Genomic DNA, 17374 nt, shown 5'->3' on the forward strand with positions numbered 1-17374 from the left:
ATATTTCAATCCAAATTTTGGGATGACCGAGTTGTTCAGCATAGTTGAAAGGCTGAATAACTATGCCTTTGAATATATGATGACCCACAAAGCAAAATATTCGCTTTGTTGTGTTTTTTTTTCAGTATTTTCATTTGGCCTTTAAAAACCCACTTTTGCGCGTTTTTCTTTCTTTATGTTAAGTATGCATACATTTTTCGGGTGGGGGTGAATTTTTTGCTGGTGGAATTTTCAACGGGGATAACTTTCCATCGGGAGGGAAGTTTCCAGGGAAAGTTTTACACTGAAGGATTTTGCCAGAATTCCTATTCGAAATTTGTCTTATGTCTTGCTTTCTCTTTTCCAAACGAATTTTACGCGTGCCGTTGTTAAGGGTAATTGTCCGGGGTAAATTTTTATCAGGATTGGATTGTCCGTGAGGATTGGATGAGCTGTTATTTATTTTAATTTCTGTTCGTTTTAGGTCTCATTTATTTATTGATGCTGATTTGTAGTAGTTGTATACTTGGTAGATTATTTGTTTATATTTTTGTTCATTTTTGGTTTAATTGAGATCTTTACATTATTTTTAAAAACTCATTTTTTGGAAAAAGTTTTTTTTTAATTAATTACCTTAAAACGCATGTCCAGCGGGATAGGGTGGTGTTTAACCTCTTGTAGAAAATCTTGCTGGTGGCGTTTCTTGGTTATGATCTGACATCCCAGTTCAACCTCCATTCAGCATTGGCCCAGGCTTGATCGACTTTTTTCTTAAGGCTTCAAGGATCTGAGATTGGACGGTGGCTTCAGATAGGCTGTCCCAGAGCGGGACAGAACGGACTGCGAAGACCTGTTTGTGCTTTCGCTTGATATAACGGGGGGCCTGAACCTTCTTGGTGGGTCCTCTTGTGGTGGTTGAGAGGGAGGAGAGAAGACATGACTTAAGAGGTCATTTTCTAGCAAGTTACGAATTGTTATTACGTCTCCTCTTTCCCTGCGGTATACTAAAGCAGGAAGTTTAAGTGAATTGAAACGTTCCTCGTAGGACTTGTCTTGCAATGCAGGGATAAGCTTTGTTGTCTTTCTTTGAATACTCTCAAGTACCTTCACATCCATGGGCGTACTGAAGGGGGGCAGCGGCCCCCCCCCGGAGCTTTAAATTTACACTAGATATGGCTGAAAAAACATATGGTTTAAAAAGCAGTTGAAAACAGGTAGATGATTAAAAAAGCAGTTGATAAAAGGTAGATGGTTGAAAAAGCTGGAAATAAACAGCTGGAATGACATAATAACATCAAACAAGAAGCGATTTCCCATAATGTCTTGGAAAGATTTAGCTCTAATCCAAAAAGGTTGATTTATGATGAAGGTTATTGATGATTTATTATTTTTCGTGATTACTTATTAATAAAGATTTCAGAGGTATGATAGAACTTGCTGGTAATGTAAGGTTTTGTGAACTGCCAATATAACTTCAGCCCCCCCCCCTCTTCGTCACAGAATCGGATGCCCCCCCCCATAGAGAAGAAGCTACGTACGCCCATATTCACATCCATATTATATCATATATCATAATGTTAATTTAAAAAATAAATACAAAAGTCTACAAAATTGCGCACACAGCCTAGGAATATATCGATGCATTAGGGCAGGGGAAATTCCCCTTCCTTCTCCACATTGGAAAAAAAGAAGATACTGTACAGTGTTTGAACATAGGAAAATGAGAATTATTCCCTTTCAAATCTTGATAGAAACAACTTGTCTTCGAAAATTTCCTGGCATCACTAATGGGGAAGAGGGGGACTGGGATATAATTCTCATGGCAGAAAATTCTATCTTTTAGAAGAATGTTGAATAGGAAATGTAATGGAATTACTGCTTTGTTGTTATTGTAGGTAGTTCAGAAAAAAATGTCTTACACTAAGATTATCGAATGTTTCCCATGAAAGTGATTATTTGCCCTACCTAACCTAAAATTATTGAACAAAGTTTGTCGAGACAGTGATTATTTAAAGAGCCAAAAATTCTCAAAAACTACATTCAACCTTATAGCTTCACTACTTGCCTAGCCTTCCTGTCTTTTTGAATAAATATATTCAAAAAGGGATATTTCTCCCTTTGAGTAATTTATGAAATCAATAAGAGCAGAGGAAATTTGACTCATAAGGAAGAGGAGCAAAAAAAGAAAATTGACATAATGGACCCAACAATCAGCAAAATAAAGTAATTGTTCATTTCATTGGCACTTGAATCACTGCCCCTTGCCTAAATTTATTATTTATTTTATTTATTTATTTGAATATTTAAGCAAGCAATAATTGTATCTGTATATTTTTTTGTATCATTTTTTTTTTAAACATAGAGATTTTCTGGCCTCTAGAAAACGATCTAGTTAGGTCGTAAGTTTGGGAAAATTTGTTTAGAGCCTAAATCTGGAAAAACATTTTTCATGGAAATGGCATCGTATAGTCTTTCATATTTATGACGCATGCCAAATTACAAACGATAGTAGAAGGGGGGTACCAGCGCGATCCCTCACCCCTGCTGCCACCTACAACTTTTTTGCACCCCAAATATGGGCATAGCCTCCCTAGGAAGAACACGTGGTTAATGGGGTCAATGACCTCTTTCTCCAGGTGTGTTTTTGGCACGCTCTCAGCGAATGTTATGATCCAGAAATAGCATTTGTTGTTGTTGTTGTTTTGGGCAAGCTCCCAGCGAATGTCAAGGGAGAACACGTGGTTAATCAAAGTGGGACATCTGTGCTGTCGACCTCAATTCACCTATCGTGAATCAATAATTCCCCTTAGAAACAACAAATTAATTCCCCTTTCTTGACAGATCAATCAACCAATGACATCACCCGTCAGACTTTAAAAATTTTCGCCTAGAAACGATTCTCCAGGAATAGATCCAAGTCATTAATGTCTTTGCCTCGGAAACAACTCTACTGGTCGAACTCCAAAAGATATTAATAACCAAACGCCATGGAAACAATTCTCCAAGAAATATCTTAGCGATGAATTGTTTTAGCGCGGGAATCAGGTTTCTTAGTAATTTGAAATGTGTCAGCGCAGAGATGCCAAACAAAAGGAACACGCTGAAATTACGTTTAGGGATTATTTGGGCAAAACCGTTTTAGTCATTTTATGGAATTATTTCGGTGAAACAGTTAGAGACATTTTAAAAGATGATTTAAAAGATGGTTTTAGATGAGAATTTAAGGGTGAAACTCTGTCGTCGTTATAAAACACAAGTTGTATTTTAACAGTGTCGTGAGGTCCCCTACCCCAACCCCAAAGGGTTCCGATCCCCCGACCCCCACCCCCAACGGGTGCCATCCCCCCCCCCCAACCCCGAAGGAAGCCACCGGTCCTCAAGGGTTCTCCTGATTCCCAAAGGGCCCCCGGCGCCCCAAAGGCTCCTGAGCCACCATTTTAATACTTTTTTAAGGCTTTATTATATCCTTTCAGAACAAATTATTATTTTAGGGAATTATTTCAGCGAAACAGTTAGAGACATTTTAAAAGATGATTTTTGAAGAGATTTTAGAAGAGGAATTGAGGGTGAAACTCTGTGGTCGTTATAATACACAAGTTCCATTGAACAGTGTCGTGAGGTCCTCTAACCCAACCCTACAGGGTTCCGATCCCCGCCACCCCAAACCCGAACGACGCGCACGGTCCTCAAAGGTCCCCCCAAGCTCCCAAAGAACCTCCCGGCCCTCAAGGGACACACAGATCCGCAAAGACTCTCCCGAGCCCAGTCTTTCCGTGATTTTTGTTGTCTGAAAATTATGATTTGGGATATGTAAATTACTATTTCGGACTTTTCTGAGCTAGATTTCTTAGTCTTTCGTTGGTGTGTGTTGTCTGAAACCTATGATTTGGGATGGATGGATTGCAATTTTTGACTTTTTTTTGCTGCATTTCTGAGCCGTTCATAGGAGTGTGTTGTCTGAAACTTATGATTTGAGATGTGTAGTTTGCAAGTTGGACTTTTCAGAGCTATGATTCTTAGTCTCTCATAGGCGTTTGTTGTCTGAAACTTCTAGTTTGTGGTGAATAGTTTGCTATTTCAGGCATTTCTGATCTAAGGTTTCCTAGTATTTCATAGGTGAATGTTGTCTGAAACTTATGATTTGGGATATGTAAATTACTATTTCGGGCTTTTCCAAGCTATATTTCTTAGTCTTTCGTTGGTGCGTGTTGTAGGAAACCTATGATTTGGGATGAGTGGATTGCTATTTTTGACTTTTCTGAGCTGGATTTCTTAGCCGTTCATAGGTGTGTGTTGTCTGAAACTTATGATTTGGGATGGTTAATTTGCTATTTTTGACTTTTCTGAGCTAGGTTTCTTAGACGTTCATAGGTGTGTGTTGTCTGAAACCTATGATTTGTGATATGTAAATTACTATTTCGGGCTTTTATGATTTGGATTTCTTAGTCTTTCATAGGTATGTCTTGTCTGAAACCCATGATTTGGGATGTGTGGGTTGCTATTTTTTGACTTTTCATAGCCAGATTTCTTAGTCTTTCGTAGGTGTGTGTTGTCTGAAACCTATGATTTGGTTTGTGTTGATTGCTATTTTTGACTTTTCTGAGCTAGGTTTCTTAGCCGTTCATAGGTGTGTGTTGTCTGAAACCTATAATTTGGGATATGTAAATTACTATTTCGGGCTTTTCTGAGTTGGATTTCTTAGTCTTTCATAGGTATGTGTTGTCTGAAACCTATGATTTGGGATGTGTAGATTGCTATTTTTGACTTTTCATAGCCAGATTTCTTAGTCTTTCGTTGGTGTGTGTTGTCTGAAACCTGTGATTTGGATTATGTGGATTGCTATTTTTGACTTTTCTGAGCTGGATTTCATAGCCTTTCGTAGGGATGTGTTGACTGAAACATATGATTTGGGATGAGTGGTTTGCTTTTTGGACTTTTCAGAGCTGGATTTCTTAGCCGTTCATAGGTGAGTGTTGTCTGAAACCTATGATTTGGGATGGTTAATTTGCTATTTTTGACTTTTCTGAGCTAGGTTTCTTAGCCTTTCATAGGCGTGTGTTGTCTGAAACCTATGATTTGGATCATAGTTAGGTTAGTTAGGTTAGTTAAGTTAAGTTAGGTTAGGTTAGGTTAGCCTACGTACGCGCGCGTACGTAGGCTAACCTAGCCTAACCTAACTTAACCTAACCTAACTTAATCTAACCTAACCTAACCTAATCATACACCTAACTTTCTGCATGTCTCTCGCCTAACCTAAGCTAAGCTAAGTGAAGCGTACGTAGGCTAACCTAACCTAACCTAATCTAACCTAACTTAATCTAGTCTAACCTAACCATACTCGCCGGAAAAGGTTAGGTTAACGTACCATGAGCACTCATGATAAGTTAACCTAACCTAACCTAACTTAAACATGTAGAAATGTTTCTATTTATTTATTAATATTTATTTATATCTAACCTAACCTATTGTTTTGAAGGTTAGATGAACGAGTTTGAACGATTGTCTTTAATAATAGAACGAGTCACTCATTTTCGAATTTAAAAATTGGTTGGTTAAATCTATGTGAAAAAAGGAGCTAAAATTTGATTTAAAATTAGAAAAGAACTTTAAATTTTTCATCTCTTTGAGATAAAAACCAGAACTGAAATGGAGCCTTTTTATTTTCTTGGAAAAATTAGAAGAGAACTTTGAATTTTTTATGTTTTTGAGGAATTAAGAACTGCAATGGAAGCTTTTTTTCATTTTAATTGGTAAAATTCAGAATTGAGCTAACTTTTTTCTCTTCTTTAAGAAAATTCAGAAGAGAACTTGAACATTTTGTACTTCTTCGAGAAAACTCAGAATTAAAGTGTAGCTCCTTATCTTCATGTCGAATTTTCAAATCAATGTATAACTTTTTCTATCTTCTATGAAAAATTTGTAACAGAATTTTAGATTTTTCATCTCTTTGCAAAAAAATCGGAAGTGAACTTAAGAAAATTATAATTAAAGAAAAACTTTTTATCTTCACTGGAAAATAATCACAATCATAGTATAACTTTTCCTATCTTCTACAGAAAAATTTAGAACTGAACTTAAAATTTTTTATGTCTTTGAGAAATTAAGAACTGAAGTCGAAGGTTTTTTCATTTTCATTGGTAAAATTCAGAATTGAGATAAGTTTTTTCTCTTCTTTAAGAAAATTCAGAAGAGAACTTGAACAATTTGCACTTCTTCGTCAAAATTCAGAATTAAGGTGGAGTTCCTTATCTTCATGGTGAATATTCAAAAACAATGTATAACTTTTTCTATCTTATATGAAAAATTTGGAACAGAACTTTAAATTTTTCATCTCTTTGAGAAAAATCAGAACTGAATTTAAGAAAAATTATAAATAAAGTGAATCTTTTGATCTTCATGGAAAACAATTGCAGTCATAGTATTACTTTTTCTATCTTCCATCTAAAAATTTAGAATAGAACTTTAAATTTCTTTATTTCTTTGGGGAACTTAAAACTGAAGTGGAAGATTTATGTTTTCTCTGGAGAAATTAGAAATGAAGTGTGTTCTTTGGTAAAGTTTAGAAGAGAACTTGAACTTTTCTTCGCTTCGTTGAGAAAATTTTAAATTGAACTAGAACTTTTTATCTTCCTGGAAAATATTCACAAGTATGGTATTACTTTTTCTATCTTCCACCGAAAAATTTAAAATTGAACTTTAAATTTCTTTATGTCTATTGTGAAAAAAAGAACTGAAGTGGAAGATTTTTATTTTCTCTGTAGAAATTAGAATTGAATTGTGTTCTTTGGTAAAATTCAGTAGAGAACATGAACTTTTCTTCACTTCATGGAGAAAATTTTAAATTGAACTAGAACTTTCTATCTTCCGTGAAAATAATCCAAATTATGGTATTTGTTTTTCTATCTCCCACCGAAAAATTTATAATTTAAATTTAAATTTCTTTATTTAATTTTAAAATAAAGAAGTGAAGTTGAAGATTTTTTTTTTCTCTGGAGAAATTATAATTTAAGTGTGTTCTTTGGTAAAGTTCAGAAGAGAACTTGAACTTTCCTTGACTTCGTTGAGAAAATTTTAAATTGAACTAGAACTTTTTATCTTCCGTGAAAATATTCACAAGTATGGTATTACTTTTTCTATCTTCCACCGAAAAATTTAGAATTGAACTTTAAATTTCTTTATCTCTGAGAAAAAAATCTGAACTGAAGTGGAAATTTTTATACTATTTTGGGAAAAAACATTTGATCAATAACTTATTTCATTTTCATTGAGAAAATTCAGAATCGAATTTGAACTTTTGTTTTCCCGGGAAAATATTTGGAATATAACTTTAATTTTTTTCATCTCTATGAGAAAGGTTAGAATTGAATTTAATAAAATTTAAAATTAAAGTGAAACTTTTTATCTTCATGGAAAATAATCACAATCGTAGTATAACTTTACTTATCTTCGATAGAAAAATTTAGAAGTGTCCAACTCAGAAAAGCAAAAAATAGTAATTTACATGTCCCAAATCATAATTTTCAGACAACACACACCTATAAAAGGCTAAGAAATCTAGCTCAGAAAAGCCTAAAATAGCAAACTACTCATCCCAAACTATTAGTTTCAGACAACAAACACCTATGTTGGACTAAGAATCCTAGCTCTGAAAAGTCCAAATAGCAAACTACACATCCCAAATCATAATTATCTGAAAAAACGCACCTATAAAAGTTTAAAAAACCTAGCTAATAAAAGCCAAAAATAACAAATTTAACCATCCCAAATCATAAGTTTTAAACAGCAATCATCTATGAAATGCTAAGAAATCCAGTTCTAAAAGTTAAAAAAATAGCAACCAACACATCTCCAAATCATTGGTTTCAGACGACACATACCTATGAAAGACTAAGAAATCCAAATCAGAAAAGCCCGAAATAGTAATTTACATATCCCAAATCATAGCTTTCAGACAACAAACACCTATGAACGGCTAAGGAACCTAGCTCAGAAAAGTCAAAAATAGCAAACTAGTCATCCCAAACTATAGGTTTCAGACAACAAACACCTATGAAAGGCTAAGAAATCCAGCTCAGAAAAGTCAAAAGTAGCAATCCACCCATCCCAAATCATAGGTTTCAGACAACACACACCAACGAAAGACTAAGAAATCAAACTCAGAAAAGCCCGAAATATTAAATTACAAATCCCAAATCCTAGGTTTCAGACAACAATCACCTATGAACGGTTAAGAAACCTATCTCAGAAAAGTCAAAAATAGCAAACTAGTCATCCCAAACTAAAGGTTTCAGACAACAAACACCTATGAAAGGCTAAGAAATCCAGCTCAGAACAGTCAAAACTAGCAATCCATCTATCCCATATCAGAGGTTTCAGACATCACACACCAATGAAAGACTAAGAAATCTAGCTTAAAAATGCCCGAAATAGTAATTTACATATCCCAAATCATAGGTTTCAGACAATATTCGCCTATGAAAGACTAAGAAACCTAAGCTCAGAAAAGCCTGAAATAGTGAAACTACTCATCCCAAACTAGAAGTTTAAGACAACAAACGCCTATGATGGAGTAAGAATCAGCTTTTAAAAGTTCAAATAGCAAACTACACATCCCAAATCTTAATTTTCTGACAACACATACCAATGAAATGCTAAGAAATCTAGCTCAGAAAAGACAAAAATAGCAAACCACTCATCCTAATGATAGGTTTCAGTCAACACACACCTATGAAAGGCTAATAAATCCAGCTCAGAAAAGTCAAAAATAGCAAACTACATATCCCAAATCATAGGTTTCAGTCAACACACACCAACGAAAGACTAAGAAACCTAGCTCAGAAAAAGTCAAAAAAAGCAAACTACTCATCCCAAACTATTGGTTTCAGACACCATTCACCTACGAAATACTAGAAAACCTTAGCTCAGAAAAGCCTGAAATAGCAAACTACACATCCCAAATCATAATTTTCTGACAACACATACCTATGAAAGGCTAAGAAACCTGTCTCAGAAAAGTCAAAAATAGCAAAGTACACATCCCAAATCATAGGTTTCAGTCAACACACACCTACGAAAGGCTCAGAAATCCAGCTCAGAAAAGTCCAAAAAGCAAACCACTCATACCAAATCATAGGTTTCAGACACCACACACCTATGAAAGACTAAGAAATCCAACTCAGAAAAGCCCAGAAATAGTAATTTACATATCCCAAATCATAAGTTTCAGACAACATTCACCTACGAAATACTAAGAAACCTTAGCTCAGAAAAGTCTGAAATAGCCAACTACTCATCCCAAACTCGAAGTTTCAGACAACAAACACCCATGAGTGACTAAGAATCCTAGCTCTGAAAAGTCCAAAAAGAAAACTACACCTCCCAAATAATAATTTTCTGACAACACATACCTATGAAAGGCTAAGAAATCAAGCTCAGAAAAGTCAAAAATAGCAAATTAACCATCCCAAATCATAGGTTTCAGTCAACACACACCTACGAAAGGCTAAGAAATCCAGCTCAGAAAAGTCAAAAAATAGCAACCCACACAACCCAAATCATAGGTTTCAGACACCACACACCTACGAAAGGCTCAGAAATCCAGCTCAGAAAAGTAAAAAAATAGCAACCCACACATCCCAAATCATAGGTTTCAGACACCACACACCTACGAAAGACTAAGAAACCTAGCTCATAAAAGCCTGAAATAGCAAACTACTCATCCCAAACTATTGGTTTTAGACAACATTCACCTGGGAAATACTAGGAAACCTTAGCTCAGAAAAGTCTGAAATAGCAAACTATACATCCCAAATCATAATTTTCTGACAACACACACCTATGAAAGGCTAAGAAACCTAGCTCAGAAAAGTCAAAAATAGCAAATTAACCATCCCAAATCATAGGTTTCAGACAACACCCACCTATGAATGACTAAGAAATCCAGCTCTGAAAAGTCCAAAAAGCAAACCACTCATCCCAAATCATATGTTTCAGTCAACACATCCCTACGAAAGGCTATGAAATCCAGCTCAGAAAAGTCAAAAATAGCAATCCATACAATCTAAATCACAGGTTTCAGACAACACACACCTATGAACGGCTAAGAAACCTAGCTCAGAAAAGTCAAAAATAGCAATCCACACAAACCAAATCATAGGTTTCAGCCAACACACACCTAAGAAAGACTAAGAAATCTGGCTCTGAAAAGTCAAAAAATAGCAACCCACACATCCCAAATCATAGGTTTCAGACGAGACATACCTACGAAAGACTTAGAAATCAAAATCATAAAAGCCCAACATAGTAATTTACATATCCCAAATCATAGGTTTCAGACAACACACACCTACGAAAGGCTAAGAAAACTAGCTCAGAAAAGTAAAAAATAGCAAATTAACCATCCCAAATCATAAGTTTCAGACAAGACACACCTATGAACGGCTAAGAAATCCAGCTCAGAAAAGTCAAAAATAGCAATCCACCCATCCCAAATCATAGGTTTCAGACAACACACACCAACGAAAGAAAGAAATCTAGCTTAGAAAAGCCCGAAATAGTAATTTACATATCCCAAATCATAAGTTTCAGACAACATTCACCTATGAAATACTAGGAAACCTTAGCTCAGAAAAGCATGAAATAGCAAACTATTCATCACAAACTAGAAGTTTCAGACAACAAACGCCTATGAGAGACTAAGAATCATAGCTCTGAAAAGTCCAACTTGCAAACTACACATCTCAAATCATAAGTTTCAGACAACACACTCCCATGAACGGCTCAGAAATCCAGCAAAAGAAAAGTCAAAAATTGCAATCCATCCATCCCAAATTATAGGTTTCAGACAACACACACCAACGAAAGACTAAGAAATCTAGCTCAGAAAAGTCCGAAATAGTAATTTACATATCCCAAATCATAAGTTTCAGACAACACAAATCAACGAAAGACGGGGCTCGGGGAGAGTCTTTGAGGGTCTGTGGGTCCCTTGAGGGGTGGTTCTTTGGGAGCTTGGGGGGACCTTTGAGGACCGGGCGCTTCCTTCGGGGTTGGGGTGGTGGGGATCGGAACCCTTTGGGGTTGGGGTAGAGGACCTCACGACACTGTTCAATGGAACTTGCGTATTATAACGACCACAGAGTTTCACCCTCAATTCCTCTTCTAAAATTTGTTCAAAAATCATCTTTTAAAATGTCTCTAACTGTTTCGCTGAAATAATTCCCTAAAATAATAATTTGTTCTGAAAGGATATAATAAAGCCTTAAAAAAGTATTAAAATGGTGGCTCAGGAGCCTTTGGGGCGCCGGGGGCCCTTTGGGAATCCGGAGAACCTTTGAGGACCGGTGGCTTCCTTCGGGGTAGGGGTGGTGGGATCGGAACCCTTGGGGGCTGGGGTGGGGGTACCGGAACCGTTTGGGGTTGGGGTCGGGGACCTCACGACACTGTTAAAATACAAATTGTGTATTATAACGACCACAGAGTTTCACCCTTAAATTCTCTTCTAAAATCATCTTTTAAATCATCGTTTAAAATGTCTCTAACTGTTTCGCCGAAATAATTCCATAAAATGGCTAAAACGGCTTCGCCCAAATAATCCCTAAACGTAATTTCAGCGTGTTCCTTTTATTTGGCATCTCTGCGCTGACACATTTCAAATTACTAAGAAACCTGATTCCCGCGCTAAAACAATTCATCGCTAAGATGTTTCTTGGAGAATTGTTTCCATGGCGTTTGGTTATTAATATCTTTTGGAGTTCGACCAGTAGAGTTGTTTCCGAGGCAAAGACCTTAATGACTTGGATCTATTCCTGGAGAATCGTTTCTAGGCGAAAATTTTTAAAGTCTGACAGATGATGTCATTGGTTGATTGATCTGTCAAGAAAGGGGAATTAATTTGTTGTTTCTAAGGGGAATTATTGATTCACGATAGGTGAATTGAGGTCGACAGCACAGATGTCCCACTTTGATTAACCACGTGTTCTCCCTTGACATTCGCTGGGAGCTTGCCCAAAACAACAACAACAACAAATACTCTTTCCAGGATCATAACATTCGCTGAGAGCGTGCCAAAAACACACCTGGAGAAAGAGGTCATTGACCCCATTAACCACGTTTTCTCCCTAGGGAGGCTATGCCCATATTTGGGGTGCAAAAAAGTTGTAGGTGGCTGCAGGGGTGAGGGATCGCGCTGGTACCCCCCCCCCCCCTTCTACTAACGATGATAAGTGACGCCTGACAGCTAAAACAACAGTTATGGAGGAAGCAGCAGCAAGAATCACATAGAATTACAAGCAAAAATGTTGCATAACGAAATTTGTGGTTTGAACATAAACCAAAGTTATAATGGAATCAAGGCACGTGCTATTTTAGTGTCTGTGAAGAATAAACAGGAAGGGAAAATTGAATTCATGCCAGAATTTTTAAATCCAACTGAAATCGCTTGTATGACCTAAAACTAAAGAAAAACGTGACGTCACATTCATATGCATTTAGAATGCATATTACATCACTTTTTCCCAGGGGTGGTCATGAATTCATGCCAGAATTCCTTCATTCAATTGAAATTGCTGATTTAGCACCCTACTTAAAACTAAAGAGTAACATGATAGTTATGCCAGTGCATACTTTAGATATTTCAGAGGGTATATACAATGGAACATTCCTGGCTGCTACCGAATCATATAACAACGTAATTAAACCATAAATATAATTACAGAGAAAAAACTGGAAAAGACATTTTTTTTGTATCTATAACTTCATGCAAAGCTATACAAGACGATGAATGCATCTCGACAACTAAAGATAAAGGTATGGAAAAAATGTCTGTTGTTATGATGACCTAGGATGAAGTACAACAAGAATAACACTGAATTGCAACCGAAAATGTTGCACAACGAAATCTGTAGTTAGAAGACAAACAAAAATTACAATGGAATAAAGGAACGCGCTATTGTAGCGTTTTTGTAGGATAAACAGGAAGGAGGAATTGAATAAATGCTGCAACTTCATAATTCAATGGAAATTGCTGATTTGCCATCCTATGACACCCTTTCCCGCGGTCTGAGTGCCAGCGAAACTCGTGCTCCAAGTACTTGTCACTTTATGCACATGATGGCCAGGCCATTTGATTTTCGAATAGCCGAGATTTCAAAAGACTGAAAATTGGCCTGGGTCTTCGTTGAAGGTAATATTTTCCTTTGGGAGAAATCATAGCTCATAGAGGGAAGCCTTGAAAGTATTTATGGGGTTGGGGATCAGTAGAAACTCATTAGGATCCATCAGTAGGAAAATAAGTTTTTATAGTAGTTATTTGATCAAATGGAGATTTTTCTAATTTTAGGGTTAGTATTATGGGAAGATTCTTGATACAGAGATAGAGTTAAGCTAACAAAAATTGTTTATCAACTATTCACAAAGATATATTAACTGATTAGAAAATTTAAAGATGAGATCCCTAAGTAAAAATAAAGGTTTAAAATATAATTTCAACTTCAGAACTAGCATAAAAATGAAATACAAAATTTTAAAAACAGAAATTACCCATTGGTATTTCTTAAATAATGAAATTTGGAATGTTCACTTTAACTCTTTAAATTCTTGGAATTTGTTTTCATAAATTTGAGTGAAAGCCCCTTCCCCCACCTTTGGGTACCCTTGCTAGATAAACGAGGGCCGAAAGAGGTGTGGCGTGCTTATATTTAAAGTCGAAACAGTTTGGAAAGTAGCTGGATATTTTTCCTGTTAATGGCACAAAAACACAATCCAAACAGCCAGATATTTTTGGACTACCTCTGGCGCCCGTTATCAATGGCAAACGGAGAATTAAAAATGTATATAAATTGCAAAAAAGAAGAAATTGGAGGAATGAAAATTCTCTAAGAACCCTGGCACTGCGACCTATTTAGCCGGATCAAACAAAAAAAGTTTCAAATTCTAAGCAAGACACAAATTCAAAACTTTTCAAAATCATATGTATGTTTGGAAAGAAATGCATTGTCAGCTGCTAATATAAAAACAAATCGTTTAATCAAGAGTCGACGAAAATTGAGCAGTTCGCTAGAAATAACCTTACTCTTATATTTTCCCTAACGGCAGCAACACTTTGTGTTTCTAAATTGCCTATTCTGGAGGATGGATTAGTTGCTTAATATTGTGATGTTTGTCCAAACAAAATCTTGTGGTGCAGGAAACCAAAACAATGTTCTACAAGAAGGGATAAAAATTTCCTGTTTTTCTGCTACATTTTAAGAAAAAAAATTTGATTGTGGAAATTTACACAATAACAAAAAATAAATAAATAAAAAACAGGAGATATTTTTTTTTGCTACAGTAAAACATTGTTTTAAATTAGTGAAGTAAAGTGAATCTCTTAAAACCCTATACTTCTGAAGTTTATATTAATAGCTGAATGCTCATAAGTTCAAAATCTAATTTTACTTTAATTTATATGTTTATTTTCAACGTTGTGATAAATACAAAAAAATACATGTCATATAATTCGTTTTCAGTAAAGCGCCAATAACGCAGTAGGTTCTATTTGTAGTTATTTTTGTTCGTTTTTGCTTGATTTGCATATTCAATTTAACTTATATTCGTTTTAACATTTATTTACTCGTTTATATTGTGTATGTATGTATTGTCCATCATAAATGTAAAATACAACACTGATACTCGGTACACTGATACTCGGACTCGGTCGAGGCCGAAGGCCTCGACCGCGTCCGGTGATTTTGAATTGAAGTAATAAAGTCTTTCACAATAGGTTGCATAGGTTGCATCAAGACTTGGCTGGGTAACTGTAGACAGAGAAAAGTCAAGACAGATAGTCCAAGTAATTGAGAGGCAAATGTTTAAAGGGCTGGGGCACGGGTAAATGGCAGGAGTATGCATGACTCTCTTATTGGACACATACTGGTCAGGTTAGTTTTTGGAAAGGCATGCCTGCCTAGAGTCTTAGGCATGCTTATCAAGAATTAAAAAAGATGCAAACAAGGCACACCTGCCTATGGTCTTATAAAGAAAGAAAATGGAAAGAAACAAATAAATTCTGACAGATACAAACAGAACCAAAACAAAGAAGAACTGACAAGAAAAAAAAATACAAATAAGGACAATTATAAGGACAATTTCAGAGATGCTTTCACCAATAATCTGCCTCTGATATCTCTCATTTCTTTTCTGCACCGCTGACACTGGACTAGCAACTCCATACTGCGAGGATAGGGAGTTGTTATTAGTCCAGAGAGACAGCCTTAGCAAATATTTCGCATACTTGTAGAAACACTCCCGTATATCCTTAATATCTGAAACAGTAAGAAGAGACCAAAATAGTTATAGTCCTCCAGCATAACTGTAGGAAAGTTCTTAGCCACCATTTTCAAGTCTCTTCTAAGCACACAAAAATCTTACACACAAAATTCCACAGATCTTCTTGACAAGTTAAAAAATTCAAGTATAGCAGAAAAAACTATCTTATCTGGTTTTGATGTAGTTTCCGTGTACACTTCATGTGATGTCCATAAATATGAACAGGCCTTACAAAGAAAATTAGAGGAAATTCTGCTTTTTCAGATTATAAAATCATGGAAATTGACACAATAATGACGCGTCTTCATTTTTGAAACAAGTTCTCTTTGTATTTTAAGTTCCGGGGAAAATTTTAGCTTCAGATTAGGGGTTTACCGATGGGCACTGTTTTGTCTCCTTGTATAGCAAATTTTTACACGGATTTCATAGAACAATCTACTTTGAACAGTTTCCCTTAAAACACTATCTCTGGTTTTGCTTCCTTGATGATATTATTTCTGTTTGCGAACATGGATAGGACTCTCTAAAAGATTTATTGGCACATTTTAAGCCCAATTTATGGTGGCTAGCGTTTACCCCCCCCCCTCCGGCGATTACCTCCCCCCCCCGGAAAATACCCTCCGCGGAAAATACCCCCTCCCCGGAAAATATCCCCCGGAAAATACCCCCGCGGAAAAATACCCCCGCAGAAAACATCCCCCGGAAAATACCCCCCCCCCCCCGCGGAAAATACCCCGGTGGAAAATAAGTCTTTCCAAATTTTAGAATTTTATTTGAGCTTTATTTTTTTATTTCCGTAGGGGGAAAGAATTTTGGCAATTGTGTATTACGCGCCACTCACTCAAGTTTACGCTGTTTAAAGTTCTAGAACTCACCAGCTTTTCGTTAGTTTCTTCGTTACTTTAGAAATAAATTTGGGCCATAGATTTGCATATTAGGGGGGGGGGGGGGTAAATAAAGCGGATCTGCATACAAAATGTATTTGGTACAAGTATTCTGCATATTAGATAGATAGATAAAGAAGTGTAGTTTAAAGCCAAATATACGGCCATGAACATAGTAAAATAAAATAAATGAAAGGCACAAATAACAAAAACTTTGATTAGCGATCATCATAAAACACTTAAATGAAGCAAGTTTTTTCAAAATTTCCTATTCCAAAATAAAACTGTATGTGTCTTGAACAGTCTTGACAAGAACTAATAAAATTAAGCTCAATGTTTGTTATGTAATGATTTTAATTGCTGAGAGCTCATTAGCTGAAGATTTTATTTCACTGCGATTTTCATTATATTTTCAGTGTTATAATAAGTACAAAAGAACATAGTTGCAACATAATTCATTTTACAAAAGTGTCAATTACAAAGTATGCTTTATGCCTTTACCGTTAAGGTAACGGGCAGTAGCCAGACTGCTGTTGAATAGTCTTGAATAATCTTGGAAAGAGCTAATAAAATTAAAACCGAACTTTCTAATGAAAGTTCATTTTGGCTAGCCTATACTTACCTCATGCGGCGTTACATCTATTAAAAAAAGCTTCTACGGTTTTGTAATACAAAGAACGGGGTTAAGACACCACAAATCCTCCGAAAAATGTTTTCACAATGATCCAATTCTTCTCACATAGCCGAATTCAGATCAGTTTCTGTTTTGAACTAAACCCTTCTAACTCCATAGCTCTCTATAAGTGGGGAGGAGGGAGGGACACTATGTACCAACGTTTGGGGTAAGTATCGGCTAGCCAAGCTGAATTTTCATCCGAAAGTTCGGTTTTGGAGACGCCTCACCTCAAACGTGGTACATCTATTAACAAAAGCTTAGATTCCAACCGATTTGGTGGTGGGTTCATAAATCAACTAAAATAAAAAATTAATTTCATACTCAAACATTCAAATGTATAACTATAAAACTTTCTGAACCGCAACGAAATGTAGAGCATCGGTTCGACCTTCTATTTCATGAAGGTAGTGTTGTCTGGGAGTAGACTCCGAAGACCAGCCAGCAGCACTCATTATATCAGCAAGTGGTGATTTTGGTAGCGCCCATGACGCCGCCATGGATCCTGTGTCGTGTATTTTCCCTTTTCTAC

The sequence above is a fragment of the Artemia sp. Qi Xiang Cuo genome, chromosome 14 (assembly GCF_049724085.1).
Source record: "Artemia sp. Qi Xiang Cuo chromosome 14, ASM4972408v1, whole genome shotgun sequence".
Lineage (NCBI taxonomy): Eukaryota > Metazoa > Arthropoda > Branchiopoda > Anostraca > Artemiidae > Artemia > Artemia sp. Qi Xiang Cuo.